We start from the raw sequence: 12619 nt of genomic DNA on the forward strand, positions 1-12619 counted from the left end.
CCCAGATTAGGATCCGAGTGCGGCCATGCAACGGGTGGCACCTCATATAACCTGGCAAAATCTATCTCTGTAATTGTTACTCTGAAATGGCCACTGCCATCCATTTTATCCGAGTTTTAAGTTATCTAAAGTAAAATCAGTCCACATTATCTCAGATATTACTGTGTGCATCTATCTATCTATCTATCTATCTATCTATCTATCTATCTATCTATCTATCTATCTATCTATCTATCTATCTATCTATCCATCAAAGTTTTTTAATGAAAGTACATGTTAGTATTTCCTGATTTTCTTCACAGTTAAAGGGAAATTGTGGCATTCGTATATTATATCTATGTGCATACACACTCAGGCTGGCTCACCAATTCATTGTATTTGCTGAGATGTATTCCAAGATGTTCGAGTATTTGTCCTTGGGATTATTTTATGGTAGTTGCAAAGGGAGGAATGACTGTGTGTGATCTTCTTATTAAAAAGATATTTGTGATTCTGAAAGGAGGCTTGCAGCAATTCAATATTTGAAATGGGAACTTGATAGTAAATGACTTGCGAGTGAATGCTGACAGAGGCCGTTTATCTGTTCTCATCCTCTTAGGTCTGAGTGCCGCATTTGACACCATTGATCACAATATTCTTAGAAATCGCCTTAGTCAATGGGTGGGCCTATCTGGCAGAGTCTTAAATTGGTTTGAATCCTACCTGGTAGGTAGAAAATTCTTTGTGAGGTGTGGTAATCACAACTCAAAGACCCCTGATATCCTATATGGTGTTCCACAAGGCTCTATCCTGGGTCCGCTGCTCTTTTCAATCTACATGCTTCCGTTAGGTCAGATTATCTCAGGGCACAACGTGAGTTACCACAGCTATGCTGATGACACACAGCTGTACTTATCAATAGCACCTGATGACCCCGACTCTCTCGATTCACTAACACAATGTCTTACTGGTATTTCTGAATGGATGAATAGTAATTTTCTCAAGCTAAATAAAGAGAAAACTGAAATTTTAGTGATTGGCAATAATGGATTCAATGAGGTTATCAGAAATAAACTTGATGCATTAGGATTAAAAGTTAAGATGGAAGTAAAAAACTTAGGGGTAACTGTTGACTGTAACCTGAATTTTAAATCGCATATTCATCAGACCACTAGGACAGCATTTTTTCACTTAAGAAACATAAGTAAAGTTAGACCTTTTATATCACTGAAAGATGCTGAGAAATTAGTTCACGCGTTTGTTTTCAGTAGACTAGATTACTGTAACGCACTCCTCTCAGGACTACCCAAAAAAGGCATAAATCGTTTGCAACGAGTGCAGAATGCAGCTGCTAGAATCGTAACTAGGAAAAGAAAATTCCAGCACATTTCTCCATTTTGGTATCACTACACTGGTTACCTGTGTCTTTCAGAACTGAATTTAAAATTCTGCTTATGGTTTATAAAGCCTTAAATAATCTCGCTCCATCTTATATATCGGAATGTCTGACACCTTATATTCCAAATCGTAACCTTAGATCCTCAAACGAGTGTCTCCTTAGAATTCCAAGAACAAAACTTAAAAGAAGTGGTGAGGCGGCCTTCTGCTGCTATGCACCTAAAATCTGGAATAGCCTGCCAATAGGAATTCGCCAGGCTGATACAGTAGAGCACTTTAAAACACTGCTGACAACACATTACTTTAACATGGCCTTTTTATAACTTCACTTTAACTTAATCCTGATACTCTGTATGTTCAATTCATCATAATAACTATTCATGGTGGCTCTAAAATCCGTACTGACCCCTACTCTCTCGTCTGTTTCTTTTTCCGGTTTCTTTGTGGTGGCGGCCTGCGTCACCACCACCTACTCAAAGCATCATGATGCACCAACATTGATGGACTAAAAGCCAGAAGTCTACGTGACCATCATCATCAGGTCCTTCTGTGAGAACCCTAAATACAAAGAGGACTGTTTCATTTATGTTAGGTAGATTGACCAGAGGGGACTGGGTGGTCTCCTGGTCTGGAATCCCTACAGATTTTATTTTTTCTTCTCCAGCCGTCTGGAGTTTTTTTTTTTTTTTTGTTTGTTTTTTCTGTCCACCCTGGCCATCGGAACTTACTTATTCTATGTTAATTAATGTTGACTTATTTTTATTCTCTTACTGTGTCTTTTATTTTTCTATTCTTCATTTTGTAAAGCACTTTGAGCTACTGTTTGTATGAAAATGTGCTATAGAAATAAATGTTGTTGTTGATTAGAAGAACTGCTATCACTTAAGTTTAGGTACTGAACAAAAAGGCATCTATTACTCATTTACTTTTAAATAACAAGATCATAGCATTCACTTCTTTGGGTCTGCATAACGCATCAAACATCAGTAGATGGGTCATTCATCTGAGTGCTGTGTGGCGTATTGACCTGCTGGTAAAATGACTTGTTAATATGGAAGATTCCCAGGTCTTACACTAAATATGTAATATCAAGAGAACTGTGTCTCAGTTAGGCCACCTCAGACCACCACAAAGTGACGTTTTGTCCGTAGGTCACATCGCAGAGATGATTTAAACACTTTATGGATGCTTTGTAAGAGTCATGAAGTGTATGGTATGTTATAGTCTTGTTACAGATATATTTTTGCAGCACCTAAACTAAAGTGTTACTGAATAACTAGCAGACTGAGATGCATTTGGTTTGTAATGGCATCCCAACCTGCCATATGCATCACTGTGTTGGTCTCAGTGTTCCTCCCTGTGACCCTGAGCCAGATAAGCAGGTTGAAGATCAACCGGATTTTAGACAATTGCTGACGATGAGGTCCGTTAGAAGAAGAAACACAGTAACGCTTTTGTTTGAAGTAGAGATTAATATACTTCAGAAGATGGAAAATTAGCCCTTTTCACAAAATTCAGAAGTGACGCACCAACAGGTAAACCTTCTTCTTGATTAGCTGGGCAGCAATGGATTGTGTTAAAAGCATTTCACTTCCAAAAATCAATTTTAGTGGTGAAAAAAGTAGCAATTAAAATCCCGGTGCATATGAAAGCGTCAAAACCGGACAAAGCCTCCTAATTATTCATGGTGGAATTTCTTTATGATAACTTAATGTAAGTTTAACTTTCTTATGCCAGTGCGGTGGCAGTGACAACTAACCCATTTTTTATCACTATGTTGTCAAGGCATTATCTCAAAAGTATTGTAATTGTTCAAAAATTCGATCACAACATTTTAGACCTCCCTGAGTCCGAAAATACCATTTTTGGAATTATGTCTGTGTGTGTGTGTGTGTGTGTCTGTCTGTCTATCTGTGTGTGTGTGTAATCACGATAACTTGAGTACGCTTTCACTTAGGTCAACCAAATTTTGCATACAAGTATTAAGTACAAAACGTAGATTTCTATCATCTTTTGGGTCTATTTCCACTAACCTGCCATGGTACATTTTTTTCTTCATGCCGCTGCAGAGTCCGATTTATTCAACTTTTTACTTTTATAAGAACTGTTCAATATGTTATTAATTTGATTTGAGTTGGTGTTGCTGGTTCTTTAATGTATATAATATAACAATATAATCATTGTCTTGCGGTTTACTCCTTAAATATTCATCCCCATATCTTAGAATACGAGAATGTGGAAGGGGAGACCACTCCCGATTTTTAAATCAATTTAATTTACCTTGATTAAACACAAGAATTTCTATCAAAATATTTGGGCATGTCCAGACTTTTGATGTGCTCCCTTTAAGCATAAAAGCACCAAAGCAGTTCTACAGAGCAGTGCCATGGGGGAACCATTTTTAGTTCCCAAAACAGCCATCCACAGGAATGTTCCAGAAAGAACCTTTTGTGCCGATCCCTAACACGTTCAGTATTAACTGATTTGTGAAATCCAAGTGGGTTCCTGATTTCAAATGGGCTATTGCTCCATACAGTAACACAGGCTAAGTCTCAGTTTCTTGATCTTCAGTATCCTGCCATGTAGCCTACTGTACAATAACGATTTCTGTTGTGTCCACATATTAGGAATCCTTTTCTAAACCCATCATAGGCTAAGAACCCTTTCCCATTATGAAATGAGTAATTTCCAAGAAATGGCTCCATAATAAACCACAAAACCCAGTGAACTGCCATCAGAGAACCGTTATGTTTAAGAGTGTGTTGTGGTTAAACAAGAAACACATAACACAGCTTTAAATCATAGAGACTTGCAATTATATTGTGAATAACGAGAAAACAAAAATATTCATTATATTTGCTCTCCATTCACCCACATTGCCGTTGTCGCATTTGCATGTTAAACGTGCAGCAGGTTATCCTGTGCAGCGTGAGGCGTTTAATACTTTAGCGAGAATGCCTCGTATGTTCAAGAGTCACAGATACGATTTCGGCCATTTTCATCTTCGAGCTGCGGCGTGTCCTGCTTCGACATCATTGATGAGGAGGAGTCTGGGGGTACATACACATCCCTCCTCTCCCACCCCTTGTAATATCAGCCCGAGCTCTGCGGAGTTCGTGTCCGCAGAGCGCTGACATGTGATGGCAATGCTGATTCGCCTCAAGGTCAGCCGGCGCGCTGCGATTTCCTCTTTAAAAATCACCGGCAGCGCTGCCGCTCTCCGCAAACTGCATCATTTATACGAGCGAATGACCAATACACTTCATCTCGCAAAGTCTGCTGGTTATTAACAATAAATAAATAAATAAATAATAATATTGAAACAGTTTTCCACGTCACAAAATAATACTTCAAGCTTTTTATTTATTTAGTCAGTCAGTCAGAAACAAATACCGGGCACGGCGCCAGCCCAGCGCATAATAATAATAATAATAATAATAATAATAATAATAATAATAATAATAATAATAATATGTAATTATTATTATTATTATTATTATTATTTGCCTTGCAGTAAGAGTTTGCATGTTCTCCCCGTTCTCTCCGGGTGCTCCGGTTTCCTCCCACAGTCCAGACATGCAGGTTGGGTGCATTGGCGATTCTAAATTGTCCCTAGTGTGTGTTGTTGGTGTGCGTGTGTGTGTGTGTGTGTTTGTGTGTGTGTGTGCCCAGCGGTGGGCTGGCACCCTGCCCGAGGTTTGTTTCCTGCCTTGCGCCCTGTGTTGGCTGGGATTGGCTCCAGCAGACCCCCGTGACCCTGTAGTTAGGATATAGCGGGTTGGATAATGGATGGATTATTATTATTATTATTATTATTATTATTATTATTATTATTATTGTGACGTCCCGTCGAATTAACCACACTCACGAGCCGCTTGGGGGAGTCTTCCAAATACCTACTGGCTTTTAATTGGATACGCCGCGATATAAACGGTGCCCTACCGCCGCCCGTTGTCTGGGTCTCTGGCAGGGACGTAATGGCTATTAAGGGCAATGCCCGGTGGGACGCGGACTCTGGTCTGGTCGTGGACCGGCCGTCTCATGAAATAAATTTTATGCACTGGTCACATTAAAATTAATTTTCTAAACTACAAAACAGTCCGGTACTGCGATTTCTATAGTCCTATATAATATACCGTATTACGTCATCAAGTTGTTTTAGTTGTCCGTACACGACGTTGCAGCGAAACATTTGGTCAAAACTGCCATTTGCCGATTTCTGTTTCAATACCGCTACATTTCAGTTAGCATATACATTATTTCAATTTATTTGTTCTCATATCTATAGTATTTAAATTGTTCTGTACTAATAATTAGTTTAGATTATGTATTATACATTTTATTGTTCTCTGGTCGTCGGCGTGAGCGATAATTAGTGGTTTTCAGTTGCAATTATTAGTATGATGAAATAAAGTTATAAAGCACAGGACAGGAATTTTACATATTAGGACGGAAAAGTCTTAGTTTATCGTTAAGTTAATGAAACATTTCAATCATGCGAGGTTTTCATTTTAACCTCAGTTATCATTTATTCCTTTGTAAATGAGCAGCTACTAGCCTACTGGGGTTACTGGCACTTGGACATGACATTGACATTTGACATGTACTCTAATAACGTGTAAGCCATGTTACTAAATTTTTATTTTTCGTTAAATTTTATTTCTAAGCATGTCGTCAAATTTTAAGTTGTGTCTAAACAACAGTGTACAGGCTAAGTTTGGCAACAGTTTAGACAGAGTTCATATCATTGGCTCGTAGCGAGTAGTGAGTCGCGTACTCATCACAGTGAATAATGGGCTGAGTGGGTCGTCCTCGTCACCTCACTTGTTGGAGGATGCCCCAGGCCGGTTTTTGAGACCCAGTCTGCTCCTGGTCACGGGGACACCTCCAAAATAACAAAAATAACTCACCTTCGTCCTATCTACCCCTTGCCTACTCCCTCCTCAACCCGATGCTGTCTTCCTTTCGCTCCAGCAGCAACTACCACTTCCGAACACCCTCTCTCCTTTTCTCCCCACACCGTTAATTTACCCTGATCCCTGTCACTCAGCTCTGCCCCGAGCCCTTACAAAGTGTGTTCCCCCAAGACTGCTTCCACTCCCTACAGCCCATGCAGTGGCAAGACATGTCACATTATTATTCAGATGATGCTCCAAGACCCTGATGCTTCCTGTCTTGCTATATGGTTGCAAGACATGGATGTTATCCAGTGATCTGAGATGAAGACTGGACTCCTTCATATGTGTCTCTCCAGAAAATCCTTGGGTACTGTTGGTTTGACTTTGTGATGCTCATGGAGTCCTGAATGAAGCACATTACCTGCATTGTGAGGGTGCGTCAGTTACAGTGATCCAACTTGTAAGATCCTCGTTGTTGGGGACCCAAGTGGCTGGCCCAGGCCAAGGGGTTGCCCACGTCATTTCTGGAGGGTGGGATTGGACTGCGTGTCTACGTGGGAGATTGCCAACTGGGATCCCAAGTTGTTTCATCATGTGGTGGGTTTTAGCAACGCAATGTACTAGTGCATGCCCTCCAACCTGACTTGTGTATATATATATGTATATATATATATGTGTGTGTGTGTATGTATATGTATATATGTGTGTGTGTGTATGTATATGTATATATGTGTGTGTATGTGTATATATATAGCCATGCCCGGCTTGTCATCACAGCCAATACCCCCAGGCTGCCAGATGGAGCTCTCCCTGCAGCATGGAGGTGCCCCGGATACCAGCAGGGAATCATGGACTATAGAGTTTTCCCCTACAAACCTGCTGGATACCCCAGGGGCCAACAAAGGATGCTGCAGGAAGGCCCAGAGAGTCATATGTGCCCTATAACCCGGAACTGCATCATTGGCAAAGCGACAGCAGAAGTGACGTACTTCCGGGATGAAGAAAAGAACTTTTTATCTGACCCGGAAGTGATAAGGAATCATGGACTGAAGGATTGGGAAACACCTCTGGGTCAGGGACTATAAAGGACTATGGGAAATCCCCAGACGTTGAGCTGAGCTGGGTGGAAGGGTGGCAACGCGTCTGGGAGTGGAGGAATTGTTTATTAGTGATTATTGGTTATTGGTTAATGAGTATTGTGGAGAGGAGGGTGCTTTGTGCACTGTGCAGTATAAATAAAGTCTACTTTTGGACTTACTTTTATCTGGTGTCTGGCATCTTGGACAAGGGTTCAAGGGAGCGATAGCGCCCTCCATCTGTCACTATTTATATATATATATATATATATATATATATATATATATAAATATATACACACACACACATACAACGGTGTTGCAAAAGTCTTTAGCCTTCAGTTCCTCATGAGCTGCCACAGCGTTCACAACAATTGGGAATCAAGTTTATTGTTCTCTGTGTTTACCCGAGTGGTTGGACCATGCCAAGGGTCACCCACATAACACCTGGCTGCAGCAGATAGAGGGTCATTTCCGGAGGGTGGGACTGGGCTGCGTGTCTGCCTGGGGGGTTGCCAACCGGCATCCCGAGTTCTTTCATCATGTAGTGGGTGCGGCAACACACTGTGCCAGTGCCTGCTCCCCAACTTAACTTGACTTGACTTGATCCTCCAAATCACAAAATAACACCTCAGGTTCATCCATTTGATTGAGAGATTGCTGGAATGTCACATTACGTTATGTTTTCCTGCACTTAAGCCGAAAACATCTAGCGTGAAATGGATGCGCCTTTCTGCTATGCCATTTGTTTTCAGCTATAAAGGTGATTGGAACAACATTTAATGTCCATGGGTATACAACCTTCTATCATACGGGTGTTTCTTTATTTTGTTTTATTATTTGTTCTTAGAAAACCATAAAATCTGACATAGTGAACGCGTGTGGTATGAGGGGAGAGGCTTTGGTAAAATTCACTTCTCTGAATCTGTGCTGCAGCATTGGGGGAAATACAGTAAGTGCGACAATCTGACATTTTGAAATCCAGTGCAAACGCAGGCATGGCATCGCACTGTGACCGTTAAAACATCGACCTGTAAAATCCACACAGCAGACATTTGTAAACGTTTTAATCTGAGGACCCAACTAGGAAAATCGATACCATACTGGAACTCAAAGAAGAGGATTATTACCACCGTGTTGAGGATTTCTTCTGTTCTGTTCTGTGTATTGTATTGTGTTGACCCCCATCTCTTTGAAACCCACTGCATGCCCAACCTACCTGGAAAGGGGTCTCTCTTTGAACTGCCTTTCCTGAGGTTTCTACCATTATTTCCATAAAAGGGTTTTATTGGGAGTTTTTTCTTGTCTTCTTAGAGAGTCAAGGCTGGGGGGCTGTCAAGAGGCAGAGTCTGTTAAAGCCCACTGCGGCACTTCCTGTGTGATTCTGGGCTACACAGAAATAAATTGTATTGTATTGATAGCCAGTGGAGGATCTCATATTATTGGGGTTCCTTTGCAAACAGCAATGAGGTCTGAGTTTCTACTTCTTTTCTTTTTCTCCCATTTCTTCTTTTTCATTTTCCTTTTCTTCTGTTTCTTCTTTTTCTTGTTCTCCTGTTTCTTCTTTTTTCTTCCATTTCTTCTTTTTCATTTTCTTTTTCTTCCATTTCCTTTTCTACTGTTTCTTCTTTTTCTTCTGTTTCTTCTTTTTTCTTCCATTTCTTTTTTTCATTTTCTTTTTCTTCTGTTTCTTCTTTTTCTTCCATTTCTTTTTCTTCTGTTTTTTCTTTTTCTTGTTCTCCTGTTTCTTCTTTTTCTCCCATTTCTTCTTTTTCATTTTCTTTTTCTTCTGCTTCTTCTTTTTCTCCCATTTCTTTTTTTTCATTTTCTTTTTCTTCTGCTTCTTCTTTTTCTTTTTTCTTTTTTCTTCTGTTTCTTCTTTTTCTTCTTTTTCTTTTTCTTCTGTTTCTTCTTTATCTTTAATTTAACCACTACACTCTTAAAAATGCTGGTTCTTTAATGGCACTGTATGATTCTTTGGGTTGTGTGGTCCCTAACAGAATTCTTTCTTCACAACGCACCATTTCATTTTGGGACGGGTTCTTTGTGCTTTGAGAAACTTCCTAATATGTAGAAACAAAAAGGAAATCTTTAATGGATGGTAAGCTAGCTAGGAGGACACTAATAGATAAAGAAAACCTGGACTTAGCTTGAGGTAATTCTATACAGGGAGAGTCTTTTTAAACTTCACAAATCTGTTTCCATCTATTTGTTAATAATAATGTGTGGTGAGCCTACTGGCTCAAAATGGCTGCCATCATGTCATTCAGGTGGATTCTGCACATCGGTGGTGGTTGAAGTGGCTCCCCACTCTCTGCGTAAAGCGCTATATAAATGTGATGTCTTCTACTTCAAACACATGATCCATGCAGTTGTTTAACTTTGCATTAAAAAGCATTATTTTCTTTTAATCATTTTGTCAAAGGAGCTCCAATATTAATAATACATCGCTAAATGGGTCAAATAGTTCAACATATCCCGCTTTTTATTTAACAATTCAATAACAAGTAGCTCAGTTATTGCTAAGTAATGTGTGCCCTATTTATATTTTACACAGTGATAGGATCAGTCTGGATGAATAACTTAATGAACTGACCAGTCTGAAATGTCTACAGCTCATCTCAACCTTTGGATGTTCTCTTGTATTCTTACAGTTCTCAGAGGTCCAACAAACATGTCCTTCACCAGTAGTTAGTACTAGTTAGTTAGTTATCAAACCCCTTTCAAGCAGACAATCTCTGAGGCTTCATGCAGCTCAGTTACAGGTTCAGAGTCTATGTATGCTGTAGCGGCAAACACGCCATGAAGCACCTTGTCCACGGAAACTGCTTTTAGTACACAACATCTACACCTCCATCTCTGTTCACTTACCTTTCATATCATCTAAACATCGTTATACCCACCAGTTCATTTCACGTCGACATTTCTCAAGATCGTCTGCCATTCCCTCCTGGCCCCCTCTTTCTTATGCTGGTCTTTGCTTCTCACTCTTTACAGTTGGAATTGTTCCACTGGTTATGAGAGAGGTAGGCAGTCATTCCCAAAACTCAGTCCTGGAAATTCACTTTGTCTGCAGGTTTTTGCTCCAAAAATGTGTTTTCAATTGGACAACAGAGACAAATGCATTGCATTTGTTATTCCAACAGATGGCGTATCAGAAGTATTAGCAGTGCTTTTGCAAATCCCATCCCAAATGGCATATAATAAAAACATATGCATTGTATTTGTCATTCCAACAGATGGAACACTAGAAACATTAACACTTCTGTTACCATTCCCATACCAAATGACTCATAACAAAGATATATGCATTGTGATTGTCATTCCAACAGATGGTGCATCACAAACATTAGCACTGCTGTTCAAAATTCCATACCATATGGCATATAACAGAGATATATGCATTGCATTCATCATTGCACCAGATGTCACACTATAAACATTAACGCTTCTTTTACCATTCCCATACCAAATGACTTATAACAAAGATATATGCATTGTGATTGTCATTCCAACAGATGGTGCATCACAAACATTAGCACTGCTGTTCAAAATTCCATACCATATGGCATATAACAGAGACATATGCATTGCATTTGTCATTCCAACAGATGTCGCGCTATAAACATTAACACTTCTTTTACCATTCCAATACCAAATGGCATATAATAAAGATATATGTATTGCATTCGTCATTGCACCAGATGACCCACCACAAAGCATTAGCACAGCTTATATGAATTCCATACCAAATGACATATAACAGAGACATATGCATTGCATTTGTCATTCCAACAGATTCCCATACCAAACGCCATATAACAAAGATGTATGCAATATAATTGTCATTCCAACAGATGGTGCATCACAAACATTAGCAGTGCTTTTCCGAATTCTATACCAAATGTCATATAACAGAGACATATGCATTGCATTTGTCATTCCAACAGATGCCACACTACAAACATTAACACTTCTGTTACCATTCCCATACCAAATGACTCATAATAAAGATATATGCATTGCATTCATCATTGCACCAGATGTCACACTATAAACATTAACGCTTCTTTTACCATTCCCATACCAAATGACTTATAACAAAGATATATGCATTGTGATTGTCATTCCAACAGATGGTGCATCACAAACATTAGCACTGCTGTTCAAAATTCCATACCATATGGCATATAACAGAGACATATGCATTGCATTTGTCATTCCAACAGATGTCGCGCTATAAACATTAACACTTCTTTTACCATTCCAATACCAAATGGCATATAATAAAGATATATGTATTGCATTCGTCATTGCACCAGATGACCCACCACAAAGCATTAGCACAGCTTATATGAATTCCATACCAAATGACATATAACAGAGACATATGCATTGCATTTGCCATTCCAACAGATGGTGCATCACAAACATTTCTAGTAATGCATTTTGCTACTAGAAATGTTTGCCATACACCATCTGTAGGAATGACAAATGCAATGCGTATGTCTCTGTTATATCTACATGCATTACAAAATACTCTCCAAACCTTAACACGAGAGTTTTTGCTGATTATTTAGATTTCCGCCCATCTTAGACAGGTGGCATGAGTAGTATAACAATAAAACGTTAAAACCTCCAAGGGGGTGGGTGATTTTTATAGGCACCGTGTAACTGTATGTGATATACTTGGAGCTTATGATTGATATTACAGTTCGAATGAATGACACAGGGGCAGAATAAGTCAGTAAAATCCACTTCTGTCAAACCCTGTTAAGTAAGTTTTGGCCATCCGTTCTTGAGCTCCACCACCTCAAAGCCCACTTGCGGACTCTTCTCTGCTTCGCCTCTGTTTGCCTTCATGAGCTCAGTGGTTTCGTTCGCAACAAGTTTGACTTTTTATGAAACCCGTGCAAGTTTCCCATTGAGGGCTGTCATTTAAAGTCAGAGAAAACCAAACACATTCTGTTATATTTATTTATTTTATACAGGATTGATATTGCATTTAATTGAAAACACGGAGTAGCAATATTTTACACCTTATACTTTTTATAATAATCATCATAAATTTATTTGGAAAAAAAAAAATAAAAAAAAAAATCATCAACACAGAAACAAATTTGACAAGAAACCCAGAAATGAGTACAACATCTGGAAAGTGTAGCGTACATTTAGAATGGGTCATCGCGTCCAGGGCTACCATGTCTGCTTGGAATGTCATCACAGCTCGATGGAAGGTTTGCTCCCCAGAACACATATGAACAGGAA

The sequence above is a fragment of the Polypterus senegalus genome, chromosome 10 (assembly GCF_016835505.1).
Source record: "Polypterus senegalus isolate Bchr_013 chromosome 10, ASM1683550v1, whole genome shotgun sequence".
In the NCBI taxonomy this organism is placed as follows: domain Eukaryota; kingdom Metazoa; phylum Chordata; class Cladistia; order Polypteriformes; family Polypteridae; genus Polypterus; species Polypterus senegalus.